Source organism: Jaculus jaculus, chromosome 5 (genome assembly GCF_020740685.1).
Source record: "Jaculus jaculus isolate mJacJac1 chromosome 5, mJacJac1.mat.Y.cur, whole genome shotgun sequence".
NCBI lineage: Eukaryota > Metazoa > Chordata > Mammalia > Rodentia > Dipodidae > Jaculus > Jaculus jaculus.
The window spans coordinates 114103199-114126260 of NC_059106.1; positions in this window are offsets into that span (position 1 = coordinate 114103199).

The following is a 23062-nucleotide window of genomic DNA, read 5'->3' on the forward strand; positions in this document are numbered from 1 at the left end:
TTACTCTGTCCTGTTTACCCATTGAGCAATTCTCTAAAAACTTTCACTAACAATTTCAAGTACCAAAGGCTTACCAGTATTGACTGTTCATTGGAGGCAAAGTGAAAGATTTGCAAGTTGAAAGAGCACAGTGCACTGAGGGATTTCCTCTGTGTTCTGGGGCAGCTAGCTGCCTCCCTCGCTCCCATCCAGCCTGCTGGCCCACTCTGGCCTTGGATGTAGGTCAGTCTGACCCAAGTACAGTACAGAGCAGTGCAGAGCAGAAGTGCACACCTGAAGGCTCCTAGTGGATTAGCAAAATGGCATACGCCTCCCATTCTGATGGAGCTGGTGACACATGCCTTTATAAACAAATTTTCAAACAACTCTAGAGGCTGAGGCAGGAGACTTACAAGTTCAAAGCTTTCTTGAGCTACAGAGTAAGTTCAAAGCCAGCCTGGACAACTTAGTGAGATCATGTCTCAAAAAGTAAAGTGGATAGGGGAATGGGAGGCCAAGTTGCCCATGCTCTGGTAAATAACCCACCACCCATGCTCATGCAAGCAACCCTAATTAAACCCTAATTAAACTCATTGACACAAAACAACATAGGAGTGACCCGGGTGTGAGGGTGCTTGCACACTGTGTAAGAACAAGGACTCTTCAAATTTCTCAGCCAGAGTTCCTTCCAGTTACTCTAGTCTCATAAAGCATCTTGCCTTGGCTTGATTGTGTCACATGCTCCATTTGTAGCTGGTTTCCTTTCTAATTGAATTTTTTGCCCCCTTGCCTCTGGGGTTTTGCTCTGGATACATTGTCACATCCAGAGTGAAGATCCTGGACCTTCTCCTGGTGCTCAGGGAGGCTACAGCTTGTGGAGACAGACAAATCTGAGAGTGTCCTTGGCAGAGTTCCATGTGGGCTGGGGGAGATGGACGTCTTATACGACTCAGCATTTAGGTCACTGGAGGTGGCCAAGATGGCCCTTGAACTGGGCCTAGAAGAGAAAATGACAGTTGGCCTGAAGCTAGAAGGGCCAGCTCATCCAAAGACTCCAGAGGCTTCTGGCTGGCTGGGATGTTAGAACAGCTGTAGGAAGGAAGGGGTTAGAGTGTGGTGAGTGGGAGATGAGACTGCTTCAAGAAAAGAGTCCTTGCAGCAGGGTGAGAGAACAGGAAGGGCCTAGATTGCGATCCAGAGGCACAACTCGCAGGATTCGTGAGGTATGCCCTTGACTCACTGGGTAACATCTTGTTCCCCAATGTGCCCGAGGAGAACCTGAGGAAAAGGGTGTCTTCTGAGCCAGTGGTCCAGATGTGGGCACACAGGAGAAGGGATAGTTTCCCTTGAGTCGGTGTTCACGCATCTCCTAGGGGAGGCACTGATGATGGGCAGCCCAGCCCAGCCCTCAGCAGAACAGGCTTCTTTAAATGGTCTCTTGGTGCTGGGTGTGGTGGCCTGGGCCTGTCATCCCAGCACTGAAGACAGGAGAAGCCCTGAGAACTCACTGGCTAGGTAGTCTAGCATAACTGGTGAGCTCCAGGCCACTGAGAGAACCTGTCTCAGAGGAGATGGGTGGCATTCCTGAGGATGAAACCTAAGTTGTCTTGTGGCCTCCACATGCACATACATGTCTGTGCTTAAACATACACACACATACACACCAAAAATAACAGTAACAAACACATTAAAAACTGCTTTAGGCTCTCCAGCCCCAAAGTCATGAGAGTTCCAACTCTAGCCATTGGAAAACATTCACCTGACTTCCGTTTTCCTCCTACCCACCCTTCAACAATGACATCTCTCCACCTATGTACCTCCCCATCCTTGGCCACACACACTTGTACATGAATGGTGAGGGTGTAAAATGGGTGCATCCCAATCAGGTCCCTGGCAGTTCTGTCCCATGCCTGCTTTTAACTTCAAAGCAGGAGAAGCATATGACTCTGGGGCACTTCTCTGGGGTACCTCTTCCACTTTACCAAAGGGAGCTATTTTCACAGCCGCTTCCCCTTTGGGTGCTCTTCAAAGGCAGATGTTTTATTGTGCAGTCTGCCAGGGGCCATGGCACACAAAGCCTGCAAAAGTCCTTTGAGGTGCTCCCTGTGGCTAGCTGGGTTATATTCCATTCTGAAGGTCCAGCCAACCTTAAAAATGGATGGATACAAGACATTCCCCCCCCCCCCCCCGAGAAGTTAGAATTAAAAGACAATATGTCACATAGGAAAGGTAGTGACTAGAGCATTCTCATGCTGCTAGATGGTGTACCAATACACACAAGCATTTCATTTGGAGACTTATATGGCAATAGCTCCTGAAGCCAAACAGTCCCCTTCCTATTCCAATGAGTGACAGCATGTCTGCTGATGAAAGGTGTGTGTAAGGATGCTCTCGGCAGCTCTAGCCATCATAGCCCAGACAGAAGCAAATGTCTATCAGAGGGTGAATGGAAAGATACATTGTGGCATATCCATATAAAGGAAGACTAGTCCATTAAAAAAAATTACTGAGGCAATTGCAACATAGATGAATAACCACGAAACATGTTAACTGCATGAAGTCAGACACAAAGGAGCCCAGGCTGCATGGATTCATTTATAGGAGGCTCAGTAGTAGGTAGGGCTAGTTGATGATGACAGAAGCCAGTAGGCTTCTCTGGCCAAGGGTGCGGTACGACTAGGCAGGGACACAAAAGAACCTTTTGGGGTGCCGGAAATGTTCTCTAGCTTGATGTGGGTGGTGATTACAAGGGTGAAGGTGTATGTAAATAAATCAAGCTGAGCACTTAGATGAGTGTGCTCTGTGTGTGTTATTCTGTAATAGGAAAGATATGTGAAGAGAAAGAAAGCTGATTATAAAACAGCTTCTGAGATTCTAATTAATTCCTTTAAACTCCACTGTAGTATTTTCAGCAAAAAGTAGGGAGGCCCACATGGCCTACGTTTTCTTCTGAATCCCAGAGGGTTCCAATGTATGGGTAGAAGAGGCCCAGGGCAAAGCCAGCTACAGCTGCTAGCCAAGAGAACTGGCCGCCTGTCTAGGCCTAATGGGGTGGGAGGAGCAGACCCCGTCCTGGACAGCAGGATGGTGGACACCACGTGGAGGGCAGCACCAGTGCCCCTGCTTTCCCCAGTGGCAGCCAGGCCCCACTTTTTCCTCTGCTTCCTGGAACCTGCCCTACCCAGCTGCTGTTTCCAACACTTAAGGCTGAGAGCTGAGCCATTCCTCCACTCCAGGAAAATATTTGTTCAGGGACTTGGCACCCGCAGAAAAGGAAATAAAAGCCACCTTGGAGTCAAGCAGTCGGCCCCGCTGCAGGCTGCTTTGTCTGCCATTCCAGACTGCCTCAGCATGGGCAGTGTCTAGAGCTAGGTCCACAAATACCACCCCACAAACAGGGCTGCACTAGGTAGGCCTGACTCCACGAGTCCGCAATCTCTTCCTTCAGTCCTCAGGCACCTGTCAGGTTGATGACACCTACTGTGGAGCAAGCTTAGCTCTGGGATGGGCCTTGCTTTCCTGCCTCAAGTGAGGGAGGGAGGCTGTGATGGCATGGAGGTGACATGGCTGCTGGGAGCCTGAGGGAATGTATTCGTGGGCAGGCAAGGAGTGAGCATCTGGAGTCAGGCTGTAGGAAGAGGAAGGTAAAGCAGAGGGACAGTCTGTGTAGGGTGGGGCTGGGGGTCAGCGTTGTTCGGAGTAGACAGAAGAGCATGGGCAAAGGCCAGAAGTAACTGCCAAGGGGCTCTGAGAGCTGATCAGATCTGCTAGGGTTGGGACCAGGAGTCTAGAGAGAGGAAACTGTAGGGAAGGCAGTCAGAGATCCTTCCAGGGCAGGCACTTGCGAGTGTGGACTTCATCCCCAGGGCAGCAAAGGTATGTATTTGTAGTGAAACACTTCAACACATTGTTTTTTGTTGTTGTTGTTTTGTTTTTTTTCCAAAGTAGGGTCTCACTCCAGCCCAGGCTGACCTAGAATTTACTATGTAGTCTCAGGGTGGCCTTGAACTCATGGTGATCCTCCTACGTCTGCCTCCCAAGTGCTGGGATTAAAGGTATGTACCACCACATTTGGCAATTCTTTTTAGTATATAAAAATATAAAGAAAATTAGCTAACTCTGGTGAAGAAAGCATGTAATCCCAGCCACTCAAGCGGATGACAGGAAGATCAAACATGCAAGTTATCTTAGGTCGCAAAATGAGTTCATGGCAAATCTGGTTAATTTAATGAAATCCTGTCTCAAGAAGTTAAAAAAAAAAAAGGTGGGGGGGAATGCTGAGGAGGTAGTTCAGTTGTTAAAGTGCTGGTCTTGCATGAGTATTTATCTTTTTAAAAATTTTTTTGTTTATTTTTATTTATTTATTTGACAGTGACAGAGAAAGAGGCAGAGAGAGAGAAAGAGAGAGGAGAGTGGGCACACCAGGGCTTTTAGCCACTGCAAACGAACTCCAGACGCGTGTGCCCCCTTGTGCATCTGGCTAACATGGGTCCTGGAGAATCAAGCCTTGAACCGGGATCCTTAGGCTTCACAGGCAAGCGCTTAACCACTAAGCCATCTCTCCAGCCCTTGCATGAGTATTTAAATTCAATCCCTAGTAACCATAAATATGCTGGGTGTGATGATGTGGGCCTGTAATCCTAGTGCCTAGAAGCAAAGACAGGCAGAACCCTAGGGCTCACTGGTTAGCTAGCCTAACCTAATTGGAGAGCTTCAGCCCAATAAAAAACACTGTCTCTGGGCTGGAGAAATGGCTTAGTGGTTAAGGCATTTGCCTACAAAGCCAAAGGACCTGATTTGACTCTCCAGGACCCACATAAGCCAGATGCACAAGGGGGCACATGCATCTGATGTTTGTTTGCAGTGGCTGGAAGCCCTGGCATACCCATTCTCTCTCTTTCCCTAATAAATAAATAAATTTAAAAATATATATATACAAAAAACCACTGTCTCAAAGGAGGTGGATACAGTTCCGGAGGAACATCTGGCATTGACCTCTGACCTCCACATACATGCACACACATACATGTGCCCACACACATATGAACACTCATGATATACATGAACAATACTAATCTTTAAAAGTTATAAATAAGAAGATAGGCAGGTGTGGTGGTGCACACCTTTAATCCCAGCACTCAGGAGGCAGATGTAAGAGGATAGCTGTGAGTCCTAGACCAGCCTGAGACTACAGAGTGAGTGCCTGGTCAGCCTGGGGCTAGTGTGAGACTCTACCTTGGAAAACAACAAAACAAAACAAAACAAACAAACAGAAATATATGTATATAAATGGGGTTAGAGAGACGGCACAGTGGCTAATGGTGCTTGCTTACAAAGCCTGTCAGCCAGGGTTCAATTCCCCAGCCACTTACATAAAGCTGACAAGCCCATACATACACAAATGTAAATAAATAATTAAAAATATTTTTAAGCCAGGCATGGTGATGCCTGCCTTTAATCCCAGGACTCAGGAGGCAGAGGAAGGAGGATTGCAGTAGTTCAAGGCCCACCTGGGGGTACAGAATGAATTCTAGGTCAGCCACGGATAGAGTGAGACCCTATCTTGAAAATCCAAAAATAAAATACTTTTATTTTACTTATTTATTTGAGAAAGAGAAAGAGGGAGAGGGAGAGGGACAGAGAGAGAGAGAGAGAGAATAGGTACACCAGGGCCTCCAGCCATTGCAAATGAATTCCAGACACATGCGCCCCTTGTACATCTGGCTTACTTGGTTCCTGGGGAATCAAACCAAGGTCCTTTGGCTTTGCGGGCAAACATCTTAACCACTAAGCCATTTCTCCATCCCCACAAAATATTTTTTAAGTTAATAATAGGGGGCTGGGGAGATGGTTCATCTATTAAAGAAACTTGCTTGCAAGGCCTGACAGCCTGGGTTTAATTCCTTAGTACCCATGTAAAGACAGATACTCAATGGCACACGTGTCTGGTACATTAGTTTGCAGTGGCAAGAGGCTCTATCAGGCCCACACACTCTCTCTATCTTGCAAGTAAATAAATAAAAAAATATTTATTTATTTATTTGCAAGTAGACAGAGAGATAGGGAGACAGAGAGAATGGGCATACCAGGGTTTCCAGTCACTATAAACCAACTCCTGATGCATGTGCCCTTTGTGCATCTGGCTTTATTGGGGTACTGGGGAATTGAGCCTGGGTCATTAGGCTTTGCAGGCAAGTGCCTTAAGTACTGAGCCATCTCTCCAGCCCATAAAAATACATTTAAAAAAATTTTTATTAGCATTTTCCATGATTATAAAAAAATATCCCATGTTAATTCCCTCCCTCCCCTCCACACAAAAATATTTTTTAAAGAGTTAAAAATAAAAGTGGGAGAGGAAGCCGGGTGTGGTGGCTCACACCTTTAATCCCAGCACTCGGGAGGCAAAGTTGGGAGGATCGCCATGAGTTCGAGGCCACCCTGAGACTCCATAGTGAATTCCAGGTCAGCCTGGGCTACAGTGAGACCCTACCTCGAAAAAACAAAACAAAAAATGGGAGAGGAACTCATAATATCTTACTCCTCATAAAGGAGCTACTGGTATTAATGGTTGCTGAGGAAAGAGGAGTCATGTTCTTCGGTGGTATGACCACTGGTAGGTTGCCTGTGCTCCAGTAAATAACACCCAATCACAGTCATATAAATAGTCCTAACTTAACTCAGTGAATCTCTTCTCTCTCCCTCCCTCCCTCCCCCTCCCTCCCTCCCTCCCCCTCCCTCCCTCCCCCTCCCTCCCTCCCTCTCTCTCTCTCTCTCACAAACACACACACACACACACACACACACACACACACACACACACAGGAGAAAGAGGATAAGGTGGGAAGAAGAAGAGATTTAGTGGTCATGGGAAGGAGATAAGAAAAGGTACTGGAGGTGAACAAAATCAAAGTATCAGAACTTGTATAAAATTGTCAAAAATTAATATAAAAAAGTTAAAAGGTTGGTGATACAGCATACACCAGTGTCTAGGTTCATCACCAGCACAAAAATATGGAAAAAGAAGGAAGAAAGAAGAAAGGAATGAAGAAAGAAAGAAAGAGAAAAAGAAAGCTGCTTCAAACCCCACCATACAGAGATTTCCTGGTGACTTTTTCAAAATGAAAACTGAAAAGAATTGCGTGCACATAACTAGAAACCCAAGCACAGCAGAAATACGCAGAATGAAAGTGAAGTCCTCCTCCCTACCTGTAGCTCAGGCCAAAGGCAACTTCCTTTAACAGGGCTTGGGGTACATTTCCAGAACATTTTTCCATGCATGTCTCTATGAGGATAAGGTTTGCTTTTAAAAACTTACACAAATGGCTAGTACAAGAAATTTGCACAAATCCCCACACATGGCTCCCTTTGCTGACCAGATGCAGATAGCTCTCTCTCTCTGTCTCTCTCTCTCTCTCTCTCTCTCTCTCTCTCTCTGTGTGTGTGTGTGTGTGTGTGTGCGTGCGTGCATGCGCGTGTGTGTAGGCCAGAAGACAACTTTGGCTGTCTTTTCCCAGGAATACTGTCTGTCTACCTTCTTGTTAGACAGGAACTTTCATTGGCTTGGAATTTGCCAGTTTGGCTAGCCTATCTGGCTAACACCCAAGCATCCTCCTGTCTCTGCTGCTGCAGTGCTGGAATTACAAGCATATGCCCCATGCCTGGCTTTTTTTTTTTTTTTTTTTAATGTGGTTACTGGGGATCAAACTCAGGTCCTTATGCTTATAAGACAAGCAGTTAACTGACTGAGCTATTTTGCCAGACCTCACCCTGTTTTGTAAGGGCTGCAGTGTTGATGGACGGGAACTGCCCTGCTCTCCCTCCTGGTGGGCACCTGGTTCCAGGTAAGTACTGGAATTCAGTGAAATGAACATTCACACATATCTGGGTGGGCTTTCCAGCCAAGGGTCTTACATGGAAGGAAAGGGATGTTCCTCACAATTGTCTTCCCAAAGTGTTACCGATTTCTTATGCCTGTCACCAAGTCCAGATTGCAGAGTCCCAGACACATTGCCACATTTTATCAAAAGATTCTGTTTTCTTTTTCCTGCTGAGCTATGGGTGGGGATGACATTGCATGTTTATTTTCAGCTGCATTTATTTACTTGCAAACAAAGTGAGGAATATCTTCATATGCTTTCTTTATTTGTGTGTTATTTTTAGGTAGGGGTACCCACTTTTTCATGTTTTATGGCCCAATTTTCTAATAGGTCTCTTTGGCTTATGTGTGAGTCTGGTCTGGTGTTCTTGTGTTATAAGAAGGATTGAGCATGTTGGGCTTTTCAAAATACTCCACTACTGCAGTGCTGGGGCGTTGGTGGAGGGGGAGGGCTGTCTTGAACTGAGGTTGTGTGAGAAGGGTGGTGGTAGACAGGAACAAACAGGGACCTGGGGAGGAACAGGACCTCTGGGTGTATTCAGTGCCTATTCAGACAGGAGGATGGGCAGGGCTAGTTGGTGAATTGGTCTGGTTTTTTTTTTTTTGCACAAGAGTCCAGAACCCTTCTGGTTCTGTTGTCTCCTGCCCTATCCTGGCAAGGGCAGCAAGGGACTGAGTCCCTGTCTGCTAATCAATCTATGCCTCTTTTTTCTTTCCCTAAGTGTGTGTGGCATGAGAGGGACTAGAATGATTCCCCCCCCCCCAAAAAAAAGAGGCCAATTCTCAGGTTCCCACTTCAAATATTACATTTCCATAGGTAATGGAAAAACATCTTAGAAATTTCAGTATTTCAACATATATAGTAACAAATTGACTCACTTTGGTCAACATGGGGCTGAAGCCATTGAGTTCCTGAGAAGGGAAATACTGCACTTGGGCTGAGCACATTGAGTCGGGAGGTGAGGAGGACCTGGCCCCCTGGCAAGTGGGAGAGGCTGGGCTTTCAGCTCTAGCCTTTCTCTACGCATAGGCAAGACCTGGTCTGTAGAAAGCACTTCAGAAATACCTAGATACTTAAGTTCTTTTACTTTTATTTATTTAATTTAATCAGAAATTTAAAAAGTTATAGTTGAGGGTTAGAGAGATGGCTTAGCTATTAAGGCACTTGTCTGCTAAGCCTAAGGACCCAGATGTTCAAGTCCTCAGAACCAATGTAAGCCAGATGCACATGATGGCACATGTATTTGGAGTTCATTTCTAGTGGCTAGAGGCTCTGGTGCACCCATTCTCTGTCTTTAATAAATAAATAAAAACAAAATATTTTAAAATTGATATTTGGACGAAATTCTTTAATAATTCATGCTTATGTATTTACAGGCTCATGCCTGTAAATCCCAGAACTCAGGATACTGAGGTAGAAGGATCACTGAGCCTGGGCTACAAAGTGAGTTACAGGTCAGCCTAGGCAAAAGTGAGACCCTGACACAAAAGATAAAAGCAAAAACAAAACAACAAAACAAAACCAAAGAATAGGTAAAGAAACAGAAAGGTATAAGTTTTCCTTTTTACAAAATATAAAGTAAAATTTACATAGAGTAAAGTTTATACCCACTATGCAATTTTTTTTTCAAATGCATAAAGTTGTGTATCCATCCCTATAGTTTGATGTAGACCAAACTTCCCAATGGTTTTGGTAGTTAACCCTTTCCCCACATTCAGATCTTTGTTACCATGGTTTTGATTTGGATTTGCAGGTGTTGTATGAGTGGAATCATTTAGCATAAGCCTTTGAGTCTAGCTTCTTTGACCTCAGAAACAGCGAGTTTATCTAAACTGTGGATATTCAGATTTGGCTCTTTTTGTATACCATGGCCTGGATATGGTGAATTTATTTGTAGTCACTTACAGCTAGCAAAACCCAAATACTTCTCAACTATAGGTTTTCCTTATTTCTAGCATCATAAATCAAATAAAACTACTTCTTTTGTCCAAGGTCAAATTCTGATTTGGGCAACTAAATGACAACTCACTTGGATTCTTCTAGGGTGTGGTGGCCATACCTACTGGTTATGAAATCCCTGGGCTTTGAGGATGCAGGCCCTAGCACCTTCCCTCTTGAAAAGTGGTCCTTATAGCTTGACAGCGAGGGAGCAAGGCTCATACCACACTCTGTGGTCCCCAGTGCAAAGGCAGCCTGTGCTTCCCCTGTGGGTCCAGCCTGGCCACTGCTGAGCCACGACAGAACCTGTGGTGGCATGTGGGCATGCCCAGCTAGTGGACCCTGGTCAGAGTTCTCAGGAAGAGGAGGAACTTGATCAGCTACTCTCCTCTGTTCCTCCAGGTTCTCAAGACTATGTAAAACATTCGGTGATGTATATTTTTCTCTCTTTCAAATGTATTTTAGTGTTTTCAAAAATATTTTTGCTTATTTAGTTGAGGGGGGAGAGAGAGTATGGGTGCACCAGGGCTTCTTGCTTTTGCAAACAAATTCCAGATGCATGCATCACTTTGTGCATCCCAGCTTTATGTGAGTATTTGGGAATTAAACCCAGGCCATTAACCACTGAGCAATCTTCCAGCCCTATTTTTCTCTTGTTCAATGAAGTTGCTTTGCCATCATCTTATGCCACAACTTGCAGCTATTAGAAAAGTTATTTGGTGGGCTGGAGAGATGGTTTAGTGATTAAGATGCTTGCCTGCAAAGCCTAACAACTGGAGTTTGATTTCCCAGTTCCCATGTAAAGCTAGATGCACAAAGTGGTGCATGCATCTGGTTTGTTTGCTATAGCTGGAGGCTCTGGTGTGCCTCTTCCCCCTGTCTGTCTCTCTTCTATTTATCTTTCTCTGCTTTCAAATAAATAAATAATTTTTTAATAAAAGAAAAGTTGGTACAACCGACAAGGGGCTTCCAGGCTTAAGAATCCAGATGTAGTCTGGGCTTGGTCGTATACACCTTTAGTTCCAGCACTTGGGAGGCAGAGGTAGGAGGATTGCCATAAGTTCAAGGCCATCCTGAGACTACATAGTGTAGTGAGTTCCAGGTCAGCCTGGACTAGAGTGAGACCCTACCTTGAACCCCCACAAACAAAACAAAACAAAACAAAACAGCCCAGACGTAAACCAGGCGAGTGAGCATGCAGTGGGGCTGAGGGTCCATCTGGACAGTAGTTGGCTTATTACTGCCTTTCCATAAATGATGGACATTGAGGCTGGACTGGTGAACCTTGTCATGCTTTGTGCACAGTGATGGCCTGGTCACTGCTTCTTGGAGGAGAGCTAGTATAGACAGTCCAACACAAGGCTGGTGACGCAGGGCTCATAAGATTGTCTCTCCTTCCCCAAGCAGGTCTCTTACCATACTGCTCAACTGTCACGATCAGCCTGACACATTCTTGTAAAAACTCTGAACTGTTTAGGGTATAGATCTTTTCTTCTGTCCGACAGATGACGAAGAGGATGTGAGTGTGGAGAGGGGCAGTTTTGCTTACGGTGGAAGGGCTGTCTGTAGCAAGACAGAAGAGGGGAAAGCTGGATGGTGCCTATCCGCAGCTTGCTTTCTCAGACCCTGTCTTTCTAGCCCCCATCCTCTTTGTGCTGCGGGGCAGCCTGCAGCTCAGACCTAGTGTCTAGATGGGCTCTGCCCCACTAGCAGAGGGGCCATGTCAGAACCTTGTGCTCCCTTAGTCCTCAGCTTCCTCATTGGCAACCCAGGAATTTGAGTGTCATCCTTCAGGTTCAGAGGAGAGTGTGAAAGAGATTTAAGCAAATTCAGCTTCCTGTCAACTGCTACCCAGTAGGGTTTGGGTAATTCTGATAGAGCTACCATTGCTTACCTGCCTCGAAACTTCTGGCCTTAGACATACCTACCCTCCTGCCTAAGGGACACCGAATAACACAGTGGTAGAAGCAGGACTTTGGAGTTAGATCTCAATTCCACTTGCTGCTGGACCATAAACCCTTAAGACCTTTGTTTTTCTTGCCTGTGAAATGGGGCAGACTGTTCTTTCCTCATTAGGGTGGTGGGGGCATAAATTAAGATCATGTCGGCACTGCTGTGCAGTTCATTGTGAGCATTTTGCCATCACTCCATAAATAGTAGCTTTTACTCTTTGGGTCACAGAAACCCAGAAAGGTGGGCATTGCAGATGGGGCAACAGACACCCAGACTGTTGCTTCCTATAGCCACCAAGCCAATATGCCAATCCAAACCTTCACCAATCTCCATTCTACTATTAGATCCTGTCCACTCATGCTAGTTACAGAGACTACCTGGATGGGAGAGGGGAGGCTTTTCCAGGTAGCAGCTGCCCTTCTCCCAGCCCCGAGGCTATTCCCAGGCAAAAAGGGTAGCCTCACCAAAGAGTCTGGGAGCTCTATATGTCCATATTGGTAATGTTCCTTGCAGGGAACCATTGTCACAGCCAAGAGAAAGATGACAACACATTTCTTCTCTGCCCGGGCAGCTCTGTTCCCCTCCATGCCAGTAGCATGCCCTCTCCAGGTGTGGGGAGAGGATGGGCAGCCCAATCTGAAGAAGATGCCAAAAAGCCAGCACAGGGCTTTGCCAAGAAGTTTAAGAGAATGGCCTCAATCCCCCAAAGGCAGCTCTTCCTCTTGGGCTCTTCCCTGTACTCAGCACAGTTGCTGAACCTCTTCCACATCACCTGTGACCCACCAGGGAAGAACATGGAAAAGTCTGTAGTTCCATGGCCAGGACACACATACCATATTAATTCATTTAGAGGTCCAAGATCATGACTGTAGGCCCAGAGGAAGGGCATGTCCTCCAGTGTGGAGTTAGAGAAGGCTGCTTAGAGGAGGAGGTTTTCAAAGGGGCTGTCCAGGGAGGGGGACAGGGTGCTCTTGGCAAGTAAGAGGTATACTCACTCAATGTAGCATGTCTGTGTCAGGGATGGACAGCAATGGAGAATGGGGCTGGCAAGGACACCAGGGACCAGTGAAGTAGGGCTTTGTACCTTTGTACCCCAGGTCAATGATACAGGGTAGAGAGGACAATGTGCTGCAGCCAGCTCCTCCTGGCTTGTGAGAACTGCTTGTGACCTGAGTTCCACAACCTACACTAGTGGTTTGAACCTGGCCATGATGGGAATATTTATACCATGAAAATAGGCAAGAGCTACAAATCAGAATCTGTTGTTTAAAAGAAATGTAAAGGGAAGTTTGGTAGTCTTCGTTGAATTTTAAAACACGGGCATGGGATAATTCCCTTTGTTCCTCAGCCGGATGTTCAGGTCTGGCTGTTGTAGTGGGAAGGACAAGGCAGGGAAAGGGCTTGGATGACCTCCTGAGAGGGTTTGAGGCTGCCTGAGAAAGGTCTGGGGAGGGGAGAGGGAAGGATGCCTCTGTGCAGTAACCTGACTCCTGCAGTGTGGGGCTCAGCCTGGGGGTGGGGCACAGGATTAGGTCTCTCTTGGCCTTCCTTGGCCAGAGCCTGAGAATCTGCAATAAAACTCTTAATGAAAAACACCTGGGCTTTGCCCAGAGCTGGGCCTTGGATGGGGATAGGAAGGGGGATTAGGGGATTGGAAGTGAATGTGGAGAAAGACCATGAACTCCCTTCACTAGTTTGCTCATGCCTGAACTCTTGTCTCCCCAGCTTGCTTCCCCTGGCCCTGAATGAGAATGAGGAGCAGAGGAAAGGCACTAAAAAAGACACAGCCATAAAAAGACCTACAGGGACTGGAGAGATGGCTTAGCCATTAAGGCACTTGCCTGCAAAACCTAAGAACCCAGGTTCGATTCCCCAGGATCCACATAAGCCAGCTGCACAGATGTCAGATGCGTCTGGAGTTCATTTGCAGTGGCTGAAGGCCCTGGTGCTCTCTTTATCTGCCCCCTTCTCTAATAGGTAAATAAAATATTTTCTAAAAGGCCTATAGGGGTTTGCTGAGGTGACCTGTGCCATGGTGCCTTATGCATATGTGTCTAGTCCATGGAAGCTTCTGGATGGTGTCAGAACCACAGCTGGGGCAGGTCCTGGGCCTTGCAGGTTTTCATGACAGGTGTGTATGATTGTATTTCTGTTTAGAGTAATTGATGAGAATGAAGGAAGGATGATGGTTGAAGCCTCTATTCTCTCCTGTCCCCTCTGCTTACTACACGTAGGGACAGGAGCCACTCAGTATCCAAAGGGGAGATGTCAGAGTCTACCAGGGCTTGGTCTGGTCTACTTGTCCTCTAGCTCAGAATTGGCCCTTGGGCCTTTAGAGCTTGAAATTTGGGGTGGCTCCGAGCTCTCTGTCCCCTCCTCTGTATAAAGACATGACAGGAATGCTCCAGGCTGGCTCAGAAGCAGCTGTGGGATGTCAAGCACTATGCTGAGGGGGCAGGACTAAGTTCCTACTTGAAAGTGGCAGTCATCACAAGCCAGGTAAGATGCTAGAGAAAGGGATATTTGGTGACTACCACACCTCTTCTGGGTCAAGGCCTGTATCTTCTAATCCTTTCTCCATACCCAAATTCTGTCCAGAGACAGGTGACTTGCCCCCTCTCCACAGCCGTAGTTGTAGGGGGTCCAGGAGCCTGTGAGCCTCTCTTTGGTCAATTACAGCTCAGCAGGTTCACGGTCTTCACTGATACCAGGTAAGATTGCTTCAAGTAGCAACCTGGTGCATTAACTAATTGGCACACAGTAGCCCAAATGTGTTCTTCAGAGGACTCCCTTTGTGAAATACAGTCACTGCTCCCATACCGTCTCTGCCCTTCCCCCCACCCACAGGCTACCCCTCTCTCCATTCCTGGTTAATAAACACCCCTTAAAAGGATGTGGGGACTTTGAGGGTGGGGAGGGGTGCTGTGAAAATTGAAATCCACAAGCTTCAAGGGCTTTGGGCTGTGTAGTCCCCTGCTGTCAATGCTGCCACTGGCAGCTTCCAGCAAGGGCAGCCCCCACAGCCTTCTGGACACCATGTGGGGACAGAGGCCAGGCATCTGGAGATGAAAGGCTCAGGACCATCTGTAGCCCCAGCCACCACCCAGGATGCAGCACAGTCAGTCTTCCCAGGGCTTTCCTCTGGGGCCATGTGGTCCCAGTTTGTATCCCGCTCCCCCTCCATCCCCACCACCAAAGACACATGGTTTCTACAGCATCCACAGGCTGTTCTGGGCAGAGGAACTAGCCTTGCTAGATGGACTGTGAGTGGATATGCCCCTCCTGGACATGGTAGTTCAGCTTTTAAAAGGCGGACACTTCACAGCACCCTCTTTTGTCTAAGGGAGGGGCACAGAGCTAACTATTAGCCAGTAGAGCAGGCTTCACCATAAGATCCTGACCTCAGTTGTCCTCATCAGTAAAAAGTTGCCCATGTTTGTAATTGGTAGACTTGGGGTGCTGGGGATATAACTCAACGGCAGAATGCTTGCCTAGCATGCCAGAGGTAGAATCTGGATCTGAACTCAAAACTGCCTGGCTTGCAAGCTTCATCACAGGGCCACCGAGTCCCTCAGCTAGATGCTCACTGATACTTGCCTCTCGTGAGATCCACATGGCTGCCTCTGTACTGCTCCTCTGAGTATGTAGATAGACTTTTGGGAGTTACAAAGCTGGGAGGATTCTCAGACTCACACCCTCAAGGTTGAAGGTCAGGGAAGAGGAGTGATTTATCAGTGGTGAGTGACTCGCCCAGTCCTCTTGAGCCACCTTGCTTCAGTCCAACCCTCTTTCTGTGCAGGATTGGTCTCTAGGCTCCATCCATGTTCCAGTGTGTGCTCATAGAACCCACACTATGGCTGGGGACTCTCCTTGGGGTCGAAGCAGCAGAGTGTCTGTGGTCACTTCATAAGGTCCCGCTCCCTTTGCCTCCATGACTGATTCCAAACAACAGACAAAGAGAGGCAGCAGGAAACTGTTGGAAATGTCCTTGCTGGGTCAGTGGCTAAGGAGAGGCCCCAGATCTGCATTGGACTCAGGGAAGTTGGATGTCAGTGGAGCCTGTGCACACAGAGCCTCAGCCAGGGGTTCTGGGGACTGTCACTTGGGCCAGCCCTCTGAAGCTGCAGGCATGGGTGTGGAAGTCAAGATAGAGGGGCTGCAGGAGTGGGGCTGAGCACTGACAGAATGCTCAATCCTTGCTTCCTTCGGAGATAGAGACCATCCCTTAGAGACCCCATTATCTTGCCAAGAAGATACACATCAGAGCTCAGGACCTTGGCTACTGTGAGCTGGACTCAGGCTATAGGTCTATTAGGAGAGGGATGTGGGTACCAGGGGTTCTAGGGCTGCCCTAGGGGAGATAGGCAGGTTACCCCTGGGAAAAGCCTGCAGAGGTGAATACATCAGACATCAAGGTCAGGCAGAGGATGAGCTGGCATAATGGAAAGGCAGCCTGTGGCAACCTTTCTGAGTGGTGCGGGCAGAGCTGGCTCTCCAGGGGCCATTCCCCACACCAACTGCAGCACGCTACTGCAAGCAGCCATCCCCAAGGCACACTGTGGGCTCTGGGCAGAGTCAGGGGACATGCTGGGAAGCACACACTGACCCTCAATTCCCAGCTGGGTTTCTTATCATCCTCTCCCCTCTGGAGAACAACTTCCGGCAAGGGTTACTCACTCAGCTGGGGCCTCCACACAGTCGAGGGACTGAGATGGCACAGCTAGGTGACTTATCTTTGGGGAGACTGCTAGCTTGGCTTTCTGGATGCTTCCTTTGTCCTATAGAGGAGAGTCTTTCCTCTTACCTATAGCTCCATGTAGGACATGGGGTGCCAGCCTCTTGCTGAGCTCCAAAGATGGGCCATATGGCTTCCTACCTGTCTGTCTTCCTCATCTGATGTAGGAGGCAAGGCTCCACTGAAGAGTTCTTACTCTGGCAGACAAGGATTTATTCCTAGGTCAAGTAAGTTGTCTGGTGACACACAAGGACTGGGGACTTTTAGGACCTGAGGGGCAGGCAGGTGTGTGCACAGACAGGTGGTATACTCCCTTTCAGATTTGCCATCCAGAATGAAGTAACATTTATGGTTCTCATATTCCTTCTGGTTGGGGGTGTCTGCTGCTGGGTGTTCCCCACCTTAGCTTGTCCCTGGAACCCCTCATGGAATGGGAACGACCCTTCCTTTGCTGGACTGTCATGCAGCTGCTTGAAGACTCTAGCCCTGGGCAGCCAGTGCCTATAACTGGGGTTTCAGTCACCTGAATGCAACATAGGGACCACTGGATGCATCTGACTTGTGACAGTCACAGCAAAGGGCCTCTCCACCACCCTGCCAATGAGACGGATGACTTCCTGGAAAGAGGTTCAATGAAGGGTTTGTGACATGGAACATTTGATGTGACCCAAGTACTTCCTGTTCAGATGACCCCTGGAGCTTCTGACCTCCCCTCCTGAAAGTGTCCCCTGTATGCCAGGATGAGCCCAGGTCAGGCTTGCCTTGTCTAAGCAGAGCTGTTCACAGGTGGGTGAACCACCCTGGGGCCTGAGATAGAGTGCCTTGACTCCTGAGTTCTTTTGAGCTACTACAGCAAAGAACCTGCTGACCTGGTAGAAGTTACAGGGAATCACAACAGGAAGCAGATCTTCCATCAAAGGTTTGTGCCACCCCTCCCCCATCAGGAAAACACATTCCAGAAAAGGTACTTGTGTGAGAGCCACCCTAGCCTCCTGCTTGGGGTTGGTCAAGGCCTCAGAAGGTTCCCTAGGTTTCTGCTGTATGAATTGGGTCAGAAGTGGACAGATGTGGGATCAGATCAGGCTCTCTACTCCCACTGCAAGGAACCTTGGGAAGTCTCCATTCGCATGGCTGACTCTCACCCTTGATCCTTTCAGTCAACTATCCTGCCTGCTGGAATACCCATGCCTTGTTATGAGAAAGAGTCCACAGGAACTTTTCTTCCCTTCAATTCTGGACTAACTGGCTGTCCCGGTATCTGAGCTCCATGGACTCATGGAACCCATTGCCTTGTCTGTGTGTTAATAGGGAATTTTGTGGTAGGAAGATACTCACCACATGTATCCTGCATGGTGTCTGAGTAGAAAGGGCTTTGGCAGAGATACAGATACCTTGACTTCCTATGTGGCATCATTAAGTCTCACCTTTCAGAGGCAGGAAGAGTTCCAGATCATAGCTCAGCCAACAAATACACCCTGCACACTGCATAGATGGGTCAACAAGCATTGTCTGGGAGGTGAAAGCGGAGTCTTGCTCAGATACTCTATAGGGAGAAAGGCTTTCCTAAAATGCTTATGGCCTCAGTGTCACCTGTTGAGTCAGAACAGGCCAGGGGACTGTTACTTGAGCCTGGCTCTATTTTGGCCAGCTGGGGCTGTAGTTCACCATAGTTCCTGTTAGATGTATGACTATTTGGACTTGATTGACCAGTGGGTCAGTCTGGGTCCCCTGAGGCATTAGTTGTCTGCCTGTGGAGCAATGTGGCTGAATCAGGCGGTGACCAGACTGTTGTGAATAATCACCCTATACACTAGGCTAGAAGGGGAGGAGGAAGGGTGGGCGAGCTTCCCAGGAGAGGATGTAGCCATGCTGGGCAGATAGAGAGACTAGAGAGATGCATTGTGTAAACTACCACACCCTCAAAGGTTGGGAATGTGAGCTAAGCCACCAAGGCCACGCCTGGTTCAGCCCCTCTAGGGACAGCTACATGGTTCTCTGTGGGTGAGAAAGAGCAGAGGAAGTTGGTCCTTGGAGAAGGTGATGCATGACTGTGGTCAAAGCGATGAAGGACAGAGGAGACTGTATTCAAACAATTTTCTGGGAGAAGGCAAAGTGAACAGTGACTCAGTTGAGAAATAGCCAATGGAGTGTTTACTTTTGGAAGGACGATGTAGTCAGAAGGCAGTGCAATTATGAAGGTCTGGAGAGGCCTCAAGGATATAACCCCCCCCCCAGTACCCTTGGGGAAAGCCAAGATCTGAACCCTGCCTCCTTTGAGCCGTTCTTTTATTCACTTGACCCCTCTTTTCATTGGGAGATGTGAACAAACATCTGTTTGTCTCAGGTAGGGCATCAGTGACAGACCAAAGAAACTATTCCACCCAAGTATACCGTGGAAAACAAATGAGTTTTTGCAATTACTTCCAGGAACATGGATGATATACAATAGCTGCATTACCACAGAGCCCCACCTGGCGTGGGTGATGAGCTCCTCAAAGCTGCATCGATGGAGTCCCTAACCTTGGCCAATCTTCCCTCTCCTGCACATTAGTATTTTCCAAGACCATGTTCAGTTAGGGCAGGATTACATGCAGCAGTGGGGTGGGGGCAGAAGCAAGTGACTTTCTGCCCTCCCCTTCTTTTTAAAATGTATTTATTAAAGACAGAAGAGGTGCAGAAATGGGCACATCAAGGCCTCCAACCACTGCAAATGAACTCCAGATGCATGAACCACCATGTGCATCTGGCTTACATAGGTACTGAGGAATTGAACCTGGGTGCTTTTGACTTCATAGGCAAGTGCCTTAACCACTAAGCCATTTCTCCAGCACCTGTCCTATGGGAATGTTAATAAATCTGATCTTGTGAGTATCTTATGGAATTAAGAAAAGTTCCACAAAACCTTTTCAAGGCTTCCAGGCCACCGGCATGATGGCTCATCTGGGAGAGCTAGAAGGGACATGGCTAAGCATCTGGAAGGAAATCAGGGTCCCAGGAAGACTGAGGTACACCTATGTATTTTTTTTACCTCTATGTCTTATAGGAACCACCTTAGGCTCTTTGCTCTGTTTGGCTATCCCCATATTACTTCTCTGACAAAGAGTTCTAAGAGTTTCTGGCAGAGTCTATAGTCTCTTACATATAGGAGCACACCACAGGGATGACTTGACTTCTTCCTTTCCTATTTTTATCCACTTTCTTTCTGCTCTAGCTAAGACATCAGCACTACATTGAATAACAGTGGAGAATATGAACACCCTTTTTGGTTCCTGATTTTAGTGAAAATGCTTTGAGTTTTCCCCCACTTACTATAATGTTGGCTATAGGTTTGTCAAACCTTATTACGTTGATGTATGTTCCTTCTACTCCTGGTTTCTTCATGGTAACACAAAGGAACGTTGGACTTTGTCAAAAGCCTTTTCTGCATCTATCTAAATGATCATTGATCATGTGATTCCTGTATTTGAATGACAGACTCCAGCTCAGACAGAACTAGTTAGAAAACTTGCCCAGCTCTGCCTTTCTTTTTTTTTTGGTTTTTTGAGGTAGGGTCTCACTCTGGCTCAGGCTGACCTGGAATTCACTATGTAGTCTCAGGGTGGCCTCGAGCTCACGGCGATCCTCCTACCTCTGCCTCCCGAGTGCTGGGATTAAAGGCATGCGCCACCACGCCCGGCAAGCTCTGCCTTTCTTGTGCATGTGACCCTAATGCAGCATTGAATGTTTGCTTACTACATACCAGCTATACATCTTTTGAGAGAGGTGCTGAATTTCTGTTTCATTTCCTCTATGTGATGGTTAATCTCTGGTTGCTATCTTGACAAGATTTAGAATTACCATGGAAACAAATCTCAGGTATGCCTGTGAGGGATTATTTAGATTAGGGAAGACCCACTTAAATTGAGAATGACACTACCCCAAGGGGTAGAATCCTGGATGGTGTAAAAGGAGAAAAGGAGAAAGCTAGCTTGGTATTGAGCATTCCTCTCTCTACTTCCTTGCTGGGGATGTGATGGCAGAGTTTTGGCCTGCTATGTTTTGCCATGTTTTGCCCACCATGATAGACTTCTCCTTGACACTGTAAACTAAAAATAAATGCTTTGATTCTTTAAGATGGTTCTTTTCAGGTATCTTGTCCCAGTTACAAGAAAGTAACTGACATATACTTATAATAATATATTATATATATAGCAACTGATGGTATAGAGATAAACCATCTCTAAAGTGATGGTCATAAATGGTCTCCCTCACAAACTTCCTATAAAGTCTAGGTGATAAATTAAATAAGCATACCCAAACTGTTTAGAAGAAGGCTGGGTATACAGAAGGTGCCATTTAAGAACTCATCGCCACCATGATGTTCACAGACCTTTGCAATCTGTTCACACTCCTGGCTCTCCACCAAGGTATACGCCCTGAGGGCAGCTGGTACATTCTAGTCCTTTCATCCTGGGGTGTGGCCCAGCAAGGTGCTCAGTGGGCACAGAAAGGGGCTGTAGAAGTTGGAGGTAGAGGGTGAGAGATTCCTGTGGGGAGAGGACTCTGTGGAAGCAAGAAGACCCAGGTCTTTCTAGCCTGAGTTTCCTGAGTGTAAACAGGATGTAGTGTTCCAAGTATGTGGCCCAGAACTTGGGGCCCTGAGGCTGATTGGGTAAATTTTGGACAAAAAATTGGATACTACTTCTTAGGAGGAGCCTGACCCCCTTGTAATTGTTGAAAAGTACTTGGAGACCCTGGGGATAACAAGTCCCTAGACTAAGAGGCAGTCAGGCCTTGTCACTCAGACATCAGCTAAGACCCTACATCAGACCAGCAGGAACCCACCTGTATGAATTCTTGAGGAAGGGATGTGGAAGCAGAAAGATGGCCAATAACTCCATCTGTGACACCCTCTGCCTCTCTCACAATCTCACCCCCAGCGTTAACTGTTCTAGACTTTCTGGCCTCTGGAGACAAGAAGCTGACCTGAAATGGCACAGAGTTTATGTAGGACAAAGGACTTCAATGCTTCATTCAACAAACAAACAAGAGGCTCAGCTCAGGTGAGGTGGAGTGGGCAGGTGTGGAGACAGTGACAGGAACCTGGAGGCAGACTCGGTAAAATCTGAGTCCCGAATTCACCACCACCATGCAGCTGACCCCTGGGGACCAGAGTGCTCCCAAGGAGGGAGCCTCAGGGGCTGGGTATGGGGGTGGATATGCCTGTAACACACACATACTTGTGCTTTTCTGTGTCCAGGCCAGAGACACGGCCAGGTAAAGCTCAGGACTGCACACCTTTAATCCCAGTACTCAGGAGGCAGAAATAGGAGGATCACCATGAGTTTGAGGCCACCCTTAGATTACATACTGAATTCCAAGTCAGCCTGGGCTAAAGTGAGACCCTACCTCAACACCACCCCCCCCAAAAAAAGGAGCACGTTGCCATGTTGCCTTACTCCCTGTCTGCCAAGGGCCTGAGGCAGTGGCGGGTGGTCCCCACGGGTCCTGTCTATTTTTGGTCCAGTCTGGAGACTGATGCTCTATGGTTGGGATAGTGTGGAACTGGCTCAGGTGACACTGAGGGACATTTCCATCCAGGCTGGAACCACTGCCCTGGAGGCCTCTTGAGAAGAGCTTGAGTCTACGCAGGGAGCAGAAGGCAGTGCAGAATGTGGTTGTCATTTTTAGCCTGACTATCCTATACCTCTCCCAGACCCTTTCCCTTGCTTCTGGGAGGCTACTTGGCCCTGCAGCACTGAGTTGCAGGAGTGGGGCAGGTGGGTGTGGCAGCCATTGTGTAAGGGGTGAGCTCACCCACTGTGCCCGCCCTGGCCTGCACCAGCCTGCCTGATGCTGGTTAATCATTGTTCAAACACCCTGGCAGGCGTGCAGGCTGTGGAGTAAGACGTGACAGGGCAGGGCTGCCTCTGCCAGATCTCAGCAGAGCTTTCCCAGCAAGCCTGGGTTGGGCTGTTTCCCTGGACCCCACAGAGAGCATCTTATAATGAGGCTGAACCTACCTCTCTTAGTTCCTTAGTAAACCCTAAGTAGTTCTGACTGATGTAAGAGTGCCTCTCTGTAGGTCTCCATCCACAGAGTGATCTCAGTGGAGTCCAGTGGCATAGCTAGGATTGCAGGCACTGATGCCCAAAGGTCTTGGCCCAAATCACAGCTCTTCCATATGCTGGCTGGGTGGCCTTAACTAGGTTGTATAATCTCTATTACCTCAGTATCCTGGGCTTTAAAAAGGTGTTGTTGGCTGGGTCTGGTGGTGTACACCTTTGGTCCCAGCACACCAGAGGCTGAGGTAGAAAGATCACAGTGAGCAGGACACAGTGGTGCACGCCTTTAATCCCAGCACTTGGGGCAGAGGTAGGAGGATCACCGTGAGTTCGAGGCCACCCTGAGACTACGTAGTGAATTCCAGGTCAGCCTGGGCTAGAGTGAGACCCTACCTTGGAAAATAAAAATAAAATATAAAGTAAAAATAAAAAGAAAGATCACAGAGTGCTTGAGGCCAACCTGGAGCTACAAAGTGAGTTCCAGGTCAGCGTGAACTAGAGAGAGAGAGAGACCCTGCCTTGAAAAAAAAGAGGTG